Here is a 14833-nt window from a genome sequence, read left to right as displayed (position 1 = left end):
GTTTTGAACGTCATGGGCCATATGAGATGTTCCAGGAGTTGAAGTTAATATTTCAAGCAAATACCCGAGTTGAGAGATATGAAGTCTCCAACAAGTTCTATAGCTAAAAGATGGAGGAGAATTGCTCAACTAGTGAGCATGTGCTCAGATTGTCTGGGTACTACAATCGCTTGAATCAAGTGGGAGTTAATCTTCCAGATAAGATAGTGATTGACAGAGTTCTCTAGTCACCATCACCAAGTTAGTAGAACTTCGTGATGAACTATAGTATGCAAAGGATGACAAAAATGATTCCCGAGCTCTTCGCGATGTTGAAATCAATGAAGGTAGAAATCAAGAAAGAGCATCAAGTGTTGATGATTGTCAAGACCACTAGTTTCAAGAAAAGGGCAAAGGGAAAGAAAGGGAACTTCAAGTAGAATGACAAGCAAGTTGTCACTCCCGCGAAGAAGCCCAAAGCTGGACCAAAGCCTGAAACTGAGTGCTTACACTGCAAAGGAAATGGTCACTAGAAACGGAAATGCCCTGAATATTTGGTGGATAAGAAGGATGGCAAAGTGAACAAGGGTACATTTGATATACAGGTTATTGATGTGTGCCTTACTAGTGTTTATAGTAGCCCCTGAGTATTTGATACTTGTTCGGTTGCTAAGATTAGTAACTCGAAACAGGAGTTACATAATAAACAGAGACTAGTTGAGGGGAAGTGACGATGAGTGTTGGAAGTAGTTCCAAGATTGATATGATCATCATCACACACTCCCTATACTTTCGGGATTAGTGTTAAACCTAAATAAATGTTATTTGGTGTTTGCGTTGAGCATGAATATGATTTGATCATGTTTATTGCAATACAGTTATTCATTTAAAGTCAGAGAATAATTGTTGTTTTGTTTACATGAATAAAACCTTCAATGGTCATACACCCAATGAAAATAGTTTGTTGGATCTCGATCATAGTGATACACATATTCATAATATTGATGCCAAAAGATGCAAAGTTAATAATGATAGTGCAAATTATTTATGGCACTGCCGTTTGGGTCATATCGGTGTAAAGCGCATAAAGAAACTCCATAAAGATGGATTTTTGGAATCACTTGGTTATGAATCATTTGATACTTGCGAAACGTGCCTTTTGGGCAAGATGACTAAAACTCTGTTTTCCAGAACAATGGAACAAGCTACTGACTTGTTGGAAATAATACATACTGATGTATGCAGACCAATGAGTATTAAGGCTCGTGGCGAGTATCGTTATTTTCTGACCTTCACAGATGTTTTGAGCAGATATGGGTATATCTACTTGATGAAACATAAGTCTGAAATAGTTGAAAGGTTCAAAGAATTTCAGAGTGAAGTGGAAAATCATCATAACAAGAAAATAAAGTTTCTGCGATCTGATCGTGGAGATGGATATTTGAGGTACGAGTTTTGGCCTTCAGTTAAAATAATATGGAATAGTTTCACAAACTCATGCCACCTGAAACACCACAGCGTAACAGTGTGTCCGAACGTCATAACCACACTTTTATTTGATATGGTGCGATCAATGATGTCTCTTACCAATTTACCAATATTGTTTTGGGGTTATCCATTAGAGACAGCTGCATTCACTTTAAATAGGGCACCATCAAAATCCGTTGAGACAACACCTTATGAACTGTGGTTTGGCAAGAAACCAAAGTTGACGTTTCTTAAAGTTTGGGGCTGCGATGCTTATGTGAAAAAGTTTCAACCTGATAAGCTCGAACCCAAACTGGAGAAGTGCGTCTTCATAGAATACCCAAAGGAAACTGTTGGGTACACCTTCTATCACAGATCCGAAGGCAAGATATTCGTTGCTAAGATGGATCCTTTCTAGAGAAGGAGTTTCTCTCGAAAGAAGTGAGTGGGAGGAAAGTAGAACTTGATAAGGTAATTGTACCTTCTCCCAAATTGGAAAGTAGTTCATCACAGAAATCAGTTCCAGTGATTCCTACACCAATTAGTGAGGAAGCTAATGATGATGATCATGAAACTTCAGATTAAGTTACTACAGAACCTCGTAGGTCTTCCAGAGTACGGTCCGCACCAGAGTAGTACGGTAATCCTGTTCTGAAAGTCATGTTACTAGACCATGATAAACCTACGAACTATGAGGAAGCGATGATGAGCCCAGATTACGCGAAATGGCAGGAGGCCATGAAATCTGACATAGGATCCATGTATGAGAACAAAGTGTGGACTTTGGTGGACTTGCCCGATGATCAGCAAGCCATAGAAAATAAATGGATCTTCAAGAGGAAGACGGACGTTGATAGTAGTGTTACTATCTACAAAGCTCAAGTTGTCGCAAAAAGGTTTTTGACAAGTTCAAGGTGTTGACTACAATGAGATTTTCTCAACTGTAGCGATGCTTAAGTCTGTCCGAATCATGTTAGCAATTGCCACATTCTATGAAATCTGGCAAATGGATGTCAAAACTGCATTCCTTAATGGTTTTCTTAAAGAAGAGTTGTATATGATGCAACCAGAAGGTTTTGTCAATCCTAAAGGTGCTAACAAAATGTGCAAGCTCCAGCGATCCATCTATGGACTGGTGCAAGCATCTCGAGTTGGAATATACGCTTTGATAAGTTGATCAAATCATATAGTTTTATACAGACTTGCAGTGAAGCATGTATTTACAATAAAGTGAGTGGGAGCACTACAGCCTTTCTGATAAGTATATGTGAGTGACATATTGTTGATCAGAAATGATGTAGAATTTTTCTGGAAAGCATAAAGAAGTGTTTGAAAGGAGTTCTTTAAAAGAAAGACCTCAGTAAAGCTACTTACATATTGAGCATCAAGATCTATTGAGATAGATCAAGACGCTTGATAAGATTTTCAATGAGTACATACCTTGACAAGATTTGAAGTAGTTCAAAATGGAACAGTCAAAGAAAGAGTTCTTGCCTGTGTTGCAAAGGTATGAAATTGAGTAAGACTCAAATCCCGACCACGGCAGAAAATAGAGAGAGAATGAAAGTCATTCCCTATGCCTCAGTCATAGGTTCTATAAAAGTATGCCATGCTATGGACCAGACCTATTGTATACTATGCCCTGGTTTGGCAAGAGAGTACAATGGTGATCTAGGAGTAGATCACTGGACATTGGTCAAAATTATCCTTAGTGGAATAAGGATATGTTTCTCGATTATGGAGGTGACAAGAGGTTCGTCGTAAAGGGTTACATCGATGCTAGATTTGACACTGATCCAGATGACTCTAAGTCTCAATCTGGATACATATTGAAAGTGGGAGCAATTAGCTAGAGTAGCTCCGTACAGAGCATTGTAGACATAGAATATTTTGCAAAATACATACGGCTCTGAATGTGACAGACCCGTTGACTAAACTTCTCTCACGAGCAAAACATGATCACACCTTAGTACTCTTTGGGTGTTAATCACATAGCAATGTGAACTAGATTATTGACTCTAGTAAACCCTTTTGGTGTTGGTCACATGACGATGTGAAATATGGGTGTTAATCATATACAGATATGAATATTGGTGTTAAATCACATGGCGATGTGAACTAGATTATTGACTCTAGTGCATGTGGGAGACTGAAGGAAATATGCCCTAGAGGCAATAATAAAGTTATTATTTATTTCCTTATTTCATGATAAATGTTTATTATTCATACTAGAATTGTATTAACCGGAAACATAATACATGTGTGAATACATAGACAAACATAGTATCACTAGTATGCCTCTACTTGACTAGCTCGTTAATCAAAGATGGTTAAGTTTCCTAACCATAGACATGAGTTGTCATTTGATTAACGGGATCACATCATTAGAAGAATGATGTGATTGACTTGACCCATTCCGTTAGCTTAGCACTTGATCCTTTAGTATGTTGCTATTGCTTTCTTCATGAATTATACATGTTCCTATAACTATGAGATTATGCAACTCCCGTTTACAGGAGGAACACTTTGTGTGCTACCAAACGTCATGTAACTAGGTGATTATAAAGGTGCTCTAAAGGTGTCTCCAAAGGTACTTGTTGGGTTGGCGTATTTCGAGATTAGCATTTGTCACTCCGATTGTCGGAGAGGTATCTCTGGGCCCACTCGGTAATGCACATCACTATAAGCCTTGCAAGCATTGTAACTAATGAGTTAGTTACAGGATGATGTATTAGGGAACGAGTAAAGAGACTTGCCGGTAATGAGATTGAACTAGGTATTGAGATACCAACGATCGAATCTCGGGCAAGTAACATACCGATGACAAAGGGAACAACGTATGTTGTTATGCGGTTTGACCGATAAAGATCTTCGTAGAATATGTGGGAGCCAATATGAGCATCCAGGTTCCGCTATTGGTTATTGACCGGAGACGTTTCTCGGTCATGTCTACATAGTTCTCGAACCCATTGGGTCCGCACGCTTAAAGTTCGATGACAGTTATATTATGAGTTTATGTGTTTTGATGTACCGAAGGTAGTTCGGAGTCCAAGATGAGATCGGGGACATGACGAGAAGTCTCGAAATGGTCGAGACGTAAAGATCGATATATTGGACGACTATATTCGGACTTCGGAAAAGTTCTGAGTGATTCGGGTATTTTTCGGAGTACCGGAGAGTTACGGAATTCGTCGGGGAGTATATGGGCCTTATTGGGCCATACGGGAATAGAGGAGAGAGGCCAAAAGGAAGGAGGCGCGCGCCCCCCCTCTGGTCCGAATTGGACAAGGGGTGCAGCCCCCTTTTCCTTCTCCCTCTCCCCCTCTTTCCTTCTCTCCTACTCCGGAAAGGAAAGGGGAATCCTAATAGGACTTGGGAGTCCTAGTAGGACTCCACACACTTGGCGCGCCCCCCCTAGGGCCGGCCTCTCCCTCCCTCCTTTATATACGGGGGCAGGGGGCACCTCTAGACACAACAATTAATCATTGATCTATTAGCCATGTGCGGTGCCCCCCTCCACCATAGTCCTCCTCGATAATATCGTAGCGGTGCTTAGGCGAAGCCCTGCGACGGTAGATCATCATCATCATCACCATGCTGTCGTGCTGACGGAACTCTCCCTCGATACTCGGCTGGATCGGAGTTTGAGGGACGTCATCGAGCTGAACGTGTGCAAGAACTTGGAGGTGCCGTGCTTTCGGTGCTTGATCGGTCAGGCCGTGAAGACGTACAACTACATCAACCACATTGTGCTAACGCTTCCGCTTTCGGTCTACGAGGGTACGTGGACACACTCTCCCCTCTCGTTGCTATGCATCACCATGATCTTGCGTGTGCGTAGGAAATTTTTTGAAATTACTACGTTCCCCAACAACACCGCGCTGCCGCCCGACTCCTCTTCAACGCACCGTACACCAACTCCTCGACGCCGGCGTACCTCCTCCGTCATACTACTTCTCCCCGGTGGCAAGACCTCGCCTCGTCTCCCCCTCTTTCCCCTTGTCGTCTAGGTTTCTTCCATCCGCCCGGCCATGGCTGCCGCCTCGTCTTCCCTGGCGAGCTCGCCAAGCACGCCGTCTCCGAGGGCACCATGGTAAAGGAAATATGCCCTAGAGACAATAATAAAGTTGTTATTTATATTTCCTTATATCATGATAAATGTTTATTATTCATGCTAGAATTGTATTAGCCGGAAACTTGATACATGTGTGCATACATAGACAAAACAAAGTGTCCCTAGTATGCCTCTACTTGACTAGCTCGTTAATCAAAGATGGTTAAGTTTCTTGACCATAGACATGTGTTGTCATTTGATGAACGAGATCACATTATTAGGAGAGTGATGTGATGGACAAGACCCATTCGTTAGCTTAGCATAATGATCGTTAAAGTTTTATTGCTATTACTTTCTTCATGACTTATATATATTCCTTTGACTATGAGATTTTGCAACTCTCGAATACCGGAGGAACACCTTGTGTGCTATCAAACGACGTAACAGGGTGATTATAAAGATGCTCTACAGGTGTCTCCGAAGGTGTTTGTTGGGTTGGCATAGATCGAGATTATGATTTTTCACTCCGAGTATCAGAGAGGTATCTCTGGGCCCTCTCGGTAATGCACATCACGATAAGCCTTGCAAGCAGTGTGATTGATGAGTTATTTGCGGGATGATGCATTACAGCATGAGTAAAGAGACTTGCCGGTAACGAGATTGAACTAGGTATGAAGATACCGATGATCGAATCTCGAGCAAGTAACATACCGATGACAAAGGGAATGACGTATGTTGTCATTGCGGTTTGACCGATAAAGATCTTCGTAGAATATGTAGGAATCAATATGAGCATCTAGGTTCCCCTGTTGGTTATTGATCAGAGATGTGTCTCGGTCATGTCTACATAGTTCTCGAACCCATAGGGTCTGCACGCTTAACGTTCGATGACGATTTGTATTATGAGTTATGTGTTTTGTTGATCGAAGATTGTTTGGAGTCACGGATGAGTTCACGGACATGACGAGGAGTCTCGAAATGGTCGAGAGGTAAATATTGATATATTGGACGATAGTATTCGGACACCGGAATGGTTTCGGAGTGTTTCGGAGATTTATCGGAGTACCGAGGGGTTACCGGAACCCCCTGGGGAAGTAATGGGCCAACATGTGCCATAGGGGAGAGAGAGGGCAGCCCACAAGGGGTGGCGCCCTCTCCCCTTCGCCATGGTTAGTCTGAATTGGACAAGGGGAGCCCCCCTTTCCTTCTCCCTCTCCCTCTCCTTCCCCCTTTCCCCCTCCAAAAGACGGAAGGGGGGCCGACTAGGACTAGGAGTCCAAGTCGGTTCCCCCCCCCCATGGCGCGCCCCTAGGGCCGGCCTCCTCCCCTCTCCTCCTTTATATACGGGGGCAAGGGGGAACCCCAAAACACATCAATTGTTTCTTAGCCGTGTGCGGTGCCCCCCTCCACCGTTTACTCCTTCGGTCATATTGTCGTAGTGCTTAGGCGAAGCCCTGCGCGGATCACATCACCATCACCGTCACCACACCGTCGTGTTGACGAAACTCTCCATCCACACTTTGTTTGATCAAGAGTTTGAGGGACGTCATCGAGCTGAACGTGTGCAGAACTCGGAGGTGTCGTACGTTCGCTACTTGATCTGTTGAATCGAGAAGACGTTCGACTGCATCAACCGCGTTAAACTAACACTTCCACTTTCGGTCTACGAGGGTACGTGGACACACTCTCCCCCTCTCATTGCTATGCATCTCCTAGATAGATCTTGCGTGATCGTAGGATTTTTTTTGAAATTGCATGCTACGTTCCCCAACAGTGGTTTCCAAGTCAGGTCTATGCGTAGATGATATGCATGAGTAGAACACAAACAGTTGTAGGTGATGATAGTCATACTTCTTACCACCAACGTCTTATTTTGATTCGGCGGTATTGTTGGATGGAGCGTCCCGGACCAACCTTACATGACCATGATCATGAGACCGGTTCCACCGACAGACATGCAACTTGTTTTGCATAAAGGTGGCTGGCGGGTGTCTATTTCTCCAACTTTAGTTGAAATGAATTTGATTGCGGCTGGTCCTTGTTGAAGGTTAAAACAGCAAACTTGATGAAACATCATTGTGGTTTTGATGCATAGGTAAGAACGGTTCTTACTATAAGCCCGTAGCAGCCACGTAAAACTTGCAACAACAAAGTAGAGGACTTCTAACTTGTTTTTGCAGGGCATGTTGTGATGTGATATACGTTGTTGTATGAGATGATCATGTTTTGTAAAAGTTATCGGCAACTGGCAGGAGCCATATGGTTATCGCTTTATTGTATGAAATGCAATCGCCATGTAATTGCTTTACTTTATCACTATGCGTTAGCGATAGTTGTAGAAGCAATAGTTGGCGAGACGACAACGATGCTACGATGGAGATCAAGGTGTCAAGCCGGTGACGGGAGATCATGACGGTGCTTTGGAGATGGAGTCAAAGGCGCAAGATGATGATGGCCATATCGTGTCACATATTTTGATTGCATGTGATGTTTATCTTTTATGCATCTTATTTTGCTTAGTACGGCGGTAGCATTATAAGATGATCCCTCACTAAAATTTCAAGGTATAAGTGTTCTCCCTAAGTATGCGCCGTTGCGACAGTTCGTCGTGCCGAGACACCACGTGATGATCGGGTGTGATAAGCTCTACGTTCACATACAACGGGTACAAGATAGTTTTGCACATGCGGAATACTCGGGTTAAACTTGACGAGCCTAGCATGTACAGACATGGCCTCGGAACACTGGAGACCGAAAGGTCGAACGTGAATCATATAGTAGATATGATCAACATAGAGATGTTCACCATTGAAAACTACTCCATCTCACGTGATGATCGGACATGGTTTAGTTGATATGGATCACGTGATCATTTGGATGACTAGAGGGATGTCTATCTAAGTGGGAGTTCTTAATTAATATGATTAATTGAACTTAATTTTTCATGAACTTAGTCCTGATAGTTTTTGCATACGTATGTTGTAGATCAATGGCCCGTGCTGCCATTCCCTTGTATTTTAATGCATTCCTAGAGAAAGCTAAGTTGAAAGATGATGGTAGAAACTACACGGACTGGGTCCGTAACTTGAGGATTATCCTCATTGCTGCACAAAAGATTTACGTCCTTGATGCACCGCTAGGTGCAGGAACTGCTACAGGAGCAACTCCGAACAGTATGAACGTCTGGCAAGCTAAATCTGATGACTACTTGATAGTTCAGTGTGCTATGCTTTATGGCTTAGGATCGGGACTTCAAAGACGTTTTGAATGTCATGGAGCATATGAGATGTTCCAGAAGTTGAAGTTAATATTTCAAGCAAATGCCCAAGTTGAGAGATATGAAGTCTCCAACAAGTTCTATAGCTGCAAGATGGAGGAGAATAGTTCTGTCAGTGAACACATAATTAGAATGGTTGGGTACCATAACCACTTGACGAGTTAATCTTCCGGATGATAGTGTCATTGACAGAGTTCTTCAATCACTGCCACCAAGCTATAAAGGCTTCATGATGAACTATAATATGCAAGGGATTAACAAGACGATTCCCGAGCTCTTCGCAATGCTCAAGGCTGTGGAGGTAGAAATCAAGAAGGAGCATCAAGTGTTGATGGTTAACAAGACCACCAGTTTCAAGAAAAAGGGAAAAGGAAAGAAGTGAAACTTCAAGAAGAATAGCAAGCAAGTTGCTGCTCCTGGAAAGAAGCCCAAGTCTAGACCTAAGCCTGAAACTGAGTGCTTCTACTGCAAAGGGACTGGTCACTGGAAGCGGAACTGCACCAAGTATTTGGCGAATAAGAAGGATGTCAAAGTGAAAGGTATATTTGATATACATGTTATTCATGTGTACCTTACTAATGCTCGTAGTAGCGCCTGGGTATCTGATACTAGTTCTGTTGATCATATTTGCAACTCGAGACAGGGGCTGCGGATTAAACGAAGATTGGCTATGGACGAGGTGACGATGCGCGTCAGAAATGGTTCCAAGGTCGATATGATCGCCATTGGCGTGCTACCTCTACATCTACCTTCGGGATTAGTTTTAGACCTGAATAATTGTTATTTGGTGCCAGCTTTGAGCATGAACATTATATCTGGATCTTGTTTGATGCGAGACGGTTATTCGTTTAAATCAGAGAATCATGGTTGTTCTATTTATATGAGTAATATCTTTTATGGTCATGCACCCTTGATGAGTGGTCTATTTTTGTTGAATTTCGATCGTGGTGATACAAATATTCATAATATTGATGCCAAAAGATGTAAAGTTAATAATGATAGTGTAACTTATTTGTGGCACTACCGTTTAGGTCATATTGTTGTAAAGCGCATGAAGAAACTCCATGCAGACAGGCTTTTGGAATCACTTGATTATGAATCACTTGATGCTTGCGAACCATGCCTCATGGGCAAGATGACTAAGACTCCGTTCTCCGGAACAATGGAGAGCTCCACTGACTTATTGTAAATAATACATACTGGTGTATGTGGTCCGATGAGTGTTGAGGCTCGCGGCGAGTATCGTTATTTTCTAACCTTCACAGATGATTTGAGCAGATATGGGTATATCTACTTAATGAAACACAAGTCTGAAACATTTGAAAAGTTCAAATAATTTCAGAGTGAAGTGGAAAATCATCGTAACAAGAAAATAAAGTTTTCTACGATCTGATCGCGGAGGCGAATATTTGAGTTACAAGTTTGGTCTTCACTTAAAACAACGTGGAATAGTTTTGCAACTCACGCCACCTGGAACACCATAGCGTAATGGTGCGTTCGAACGTCGTAACCGTACTTCATTAGATATGGTGTGATCTGTGATGTCTCTTACCGATTTACCACCATCATTTTGGGGTTATGCATTAGAGACAGCTACATTCACGTTAAATAGGGCACCATCTAAATCCGTTGAGACGACACCATATGAATTATGGTTTGGCAAGAAACCTAAGTTGTCATTTCTTAAAGTTTGAGGTTGCGATGCTTATGTGAAAAAGCTTCAGCCTGATAAGCTCGAACCCAAATTGGAGAAGTGCATCTTCATAGGATACCCAAAAGAAATTGTTGGGTACACCTTCTGTCACAGATCCGAAGGCAAGATATTTGTTGCTAATAATGGATCATTTTTAGATAAGGAGTTTCTCTCGAAAGAAGTTAGTGGGAGGAAAGTAGAACTTGATGAGGTAATTGTACCTCCTCTCAAATTGGAAAGTAGCTCATCATAGAAAACTGTTCCCGTGATGCCTACACCAACTAGTGAGGATTGAGGAAGTTAATGATGGTGATTATGAAACTTCAGATCAAGTTACTATCAAACCTCGTAGGTCAACCAGAGTGCATTTCGCACAAGAATGGTATGGCAATCCCATTCTGGAAGTCATGTTACTAGACCATGACGAACCTACGAACTATGAGGAAGAGATGATGAGCCCAGATTCCGCGAAATGGCTTGAGGCCATGAAATCTCAGATTGGATCCATGTATGAGAACAAAGTATGGACTTTGGTTGACTTTCCCGGTGATCGGCAAGCCATAGAGAATAAATGGATCTTCAAGAAGAAGACTGACGCTGATGGTAATGTTACTGTCTACAAAGCTCGACTTGTTGCGAAAGGTTTTCAACAAGTTCAAGGAGTTGACTATGATGAGACCTTCTCGCTCATAGCGATGCTTAAGTCTGTCCAAATCATGTTAGCAATTGCCGCATTTTATGATTACGAAATCTGGCAAATGGACGTCAAAGCTTCATTCCTTAATGGATTTCTTAAAGAAGAGTTGTATATGATGCAACCAGAAGGTTTTGTCAATCCTAAAGGTGCTAACAAAGTGTGCAAGCTCCAGCGATCCATTTATGGACTACTGCAAGCATCCCGAAGTTGGAATATACGCTTTGATAGTGTGATCAAAGCATGGTTTTATACAGACTTTCGAAGAAGCCTGTATTTATAAGAAAGTGAGTGGGAGCGCTGTAGCATTTCTAATATTATATGTGGATGACATATTGTTGATTAGAAATGATATAGCATTTCTGGATAGCATAAAAGGATATTTGAATAACAATTTTTCAATGAAAGACCTCGGTGAAGCTACTTATATATTGGGCATCAAGATCTATAGGGATAGATCAAGATGCTTAATTGGACTTTCACAAAGCACATACCTTGATAAAGTTTTGAAGAAGTTCAAAATGGATCAGTCAAAGAAAGGGTTCTTGCCTGTGTTACAAGGTGTGAAGTTGAGTCATACTCAATGCCCGACCACTGTAGAAGATAGAGAGAAAATGAAAGTCATTCCCTATACCTCAGCCGTAGGTTCTATCATGTATGCAATGCTGAGTACCAGACCTGATGTGTTCCTTGCTATAAGTTTAGCAGGGAGGTACCAAAGTAATCCAGGAGTGGATCACTGGACGGTGGTCAAGAACATCCTGAAATACCTAAAATGGATTAAGGATATGTTTCTCGCTTATGGTGGTGACAAAGAGCTTGTCGTAAACGTTTATGTCGATGCTAGCTTTGACACTGATCCGGATGACTCTAAGTCGCAAACCGAATACATATTTATATTGAATGGTGGAGCTATCAATTGGTGCAGCTCCAAGCAGATCGTCATGGCGGGATCTACGTGTAAAGCGGAGTACATAGCTCCTTCGGAAGCAGCAAATGAAGGAGTCTAGATGAAGGAGTTCATATCCGATCTAGGTGTAATACTTGGTGCATCGGGTCCAATGAATATCTTTTGTGACAATACTAGAGCAATTTCTTTAGCAAAGGAATCCAGATTTCACAAGAGAACCAAACATATCAAAAGACGCTTCAACTTCATCCGCGATCAAGTCAAGGAGGGACACATAGAGATTTGCAAAATACATACGTATCTGAATGTTGTAGACCCGTTGACTAAACCTCTTCCACGAGCAAAACATGATTAGCACCAAGACTCCATGGGTGTTAGAATCATTACAATATAATATAGATTATTGACTCTAGTGCAAGTGGGAGACTGGAGGAAGTATGCCCTAGAGGCAATAATAAAGTTGTTATTTATATTTTCTTATATCATGATAAATGTTTATTATTCATGCTAGAATTGTATTAACCGGAAACTTGATACATCTGTGAATACATAGACAAAACAAAGTGTCCCTAGTATGCCTCTACTTGACTAGCTCGTTAATCAAAGATAGTTAAGTTTCTTGACCATAGACATGTGTTGTCATTTGATGAACGGGATCACATCATTAGGAGAATGATGTGATGGACAAGACCCATCTGTTAGCTTAGCATAATGATCGTTAAAGTTTTATTGCTATTGCTTTCTTCATGACTTATACATATTCCTTTGACTATGAGATTATGCAACTCCTGAATACCGGAGGAACACCTTGTGTGCTATCAAACGTCACAACGTAACTGGGTGATTATAAAGATGATCTACATGTGTCTCTGAAGGTGTTTGTTGGGTTGGCATAGATCAAGATTAAGATTTGTCACTCCGAGTATCGGAGAGGTATCTCTGGGCCCTCTCGGTAATGGACATCATGGTAAGCCTTGCAAGTAATGTGACTAATGAGTTATTTGCGGGATGATGCATTATGGAACAAGTAAAGAGACTTTCCAGTAACGAGATTGAACCAGGTATGAAGATACCGACGATCAAATCTCGGGCAAGTAACATACCGATGACCAAGGGAATGACATATCTTGTCATTGCGGTTTGACCGATAAAGATCTTCGTAGAATATGTAGGAACCAATATGAGCATCCAGGTTCTGCTGTTGGTAATTGATCGGAGATGTGTCTCGGTCACTTCTATATAGTCCTCGAACCCGTAGGGTCCGCACGCTTAACGTTCGATGATGATTTGTATTATGAGTTATGTGTTTTGGTGATCGAAGATTGTTCGGAGTCCCGAATGAGATCACGGACATGACGAGGAGTCTCGAAATGGTCGAGAGGTAAAGATTGATATATCGGACGATAGTATTCGGACACCGGAATGGTTTTGGAGTGTTTTGGTGATTTATCGGAGTACCGAGGGGTTACCGGAACCCCCCGGGGAGAGAGAGGGCAGCCCACAAGGGGTGGCGCCCCCCATGGGCAGTCCGAATTGGACAAGGGAAGGGGGTGGGCCACCCCCCCTTTTCCTTCTCCCTCTCCCTCTCCTTCCCCCTTTCCCCCTCCGAAAGAAGGAAGGGGGCCCGACTAGGACTAGGAGCCCAAGCCGGTTCCCCCCCATGGCGCGCCCCTAGGGACGGCCTCCTCCCCTCTCCTCCTTTATATACGGGGGCAGGTGTCATGCCAATATGCAACCCTATCCAAAAGGAACTCGAAGGCCCCACCAAGGATAGACCCGCATATTGAAATGCTTTTGCAAGGTGGATATCATTACATCAACATTACATAATAGTGGGGATACATACAAAAGGCATACAATGCCACACGAATACAACATCATCCTACATAAGAGCACCATCCGACTACGGATGAAACACAAACAGAAACTCGAACGACATCCACCCTGCTAGCCTAGGCTGCCGACTTGGAACCTATCCCCTGATCGAAGAAGAAGCAGAAGAAGAACTCCAAACAAGCAAACATCGCGCTCGCGTCACGATCATCGCATAACCTGTACCTGCAACTATTGTTGTAGTAATCTGTGAGCCACGAGGACTCAGCAATCCCATTACCATGGGTATCAAGACTAGCAAAGCTTAATGGGAAAGGAAGGGTAAAGTGGTGAGGTTGCAGCAACGACTAAGCAAGATATGGTGGCTAACATACGCAAATGAGAGCGAGAAGAGAAACAGGCGGAACGGTCGTGAACTAGCAATGATCAAGAGGTGATCCTGAACTCCTACTTACGTCAAACATAACACAGAAACCGTGTTCACTTCCCAGACTCCGCCGAGAAGAGACCTTCACGGCTACACACGCGGTTGGTGCGTTTTAATTCGGATCAGGTGTCAAGTTATCTACAACCGGACATTAACAAATTCCCATCTGCCACATAACCGCGGGCACGACTCTCGAAAGTTTAAACCCTGCAGGGGTGTCCCAACTTATCCCATGACAAGCTCTCGCGATCAACGAAGGAATAGACCTTCTCCCAGGAAGACCCGATCAGTCTCGGAATCCCGGTTTACAAGACATTTCGACAATGGTAAAACAAGACCAGCAAGACCTCCCGGCATGCCGACATCCTGATAGTAGCCGCGCGTATCTCGTCTCAGGCCACGACCGGATGAACACTACGTACGGCAACCGACGATACCCCAAGTTGCCTAGGGGCGGCACCGCAAGTGGCTCTGGTTTGGACCAACACTTAGACAAGCA

This window comes from Triticum aestivum, chromosome 3B (assembly GCF_018294505.1).
Source record: "Triticum aestivum cultivar Chinese Spring chromosome 3B, IWGSC CS RefSeq v2.1, whole genome shotgun sequence".
Taxonomy (NCBI): Eukaryota; Viridiplantae; Streptophyta; class Magnoliopsida; order Poales; family Poaceae; genus Triticum; species Triticum aestivum.
This window is presented reverse-complemented; position numbering follows the sequence as displayed.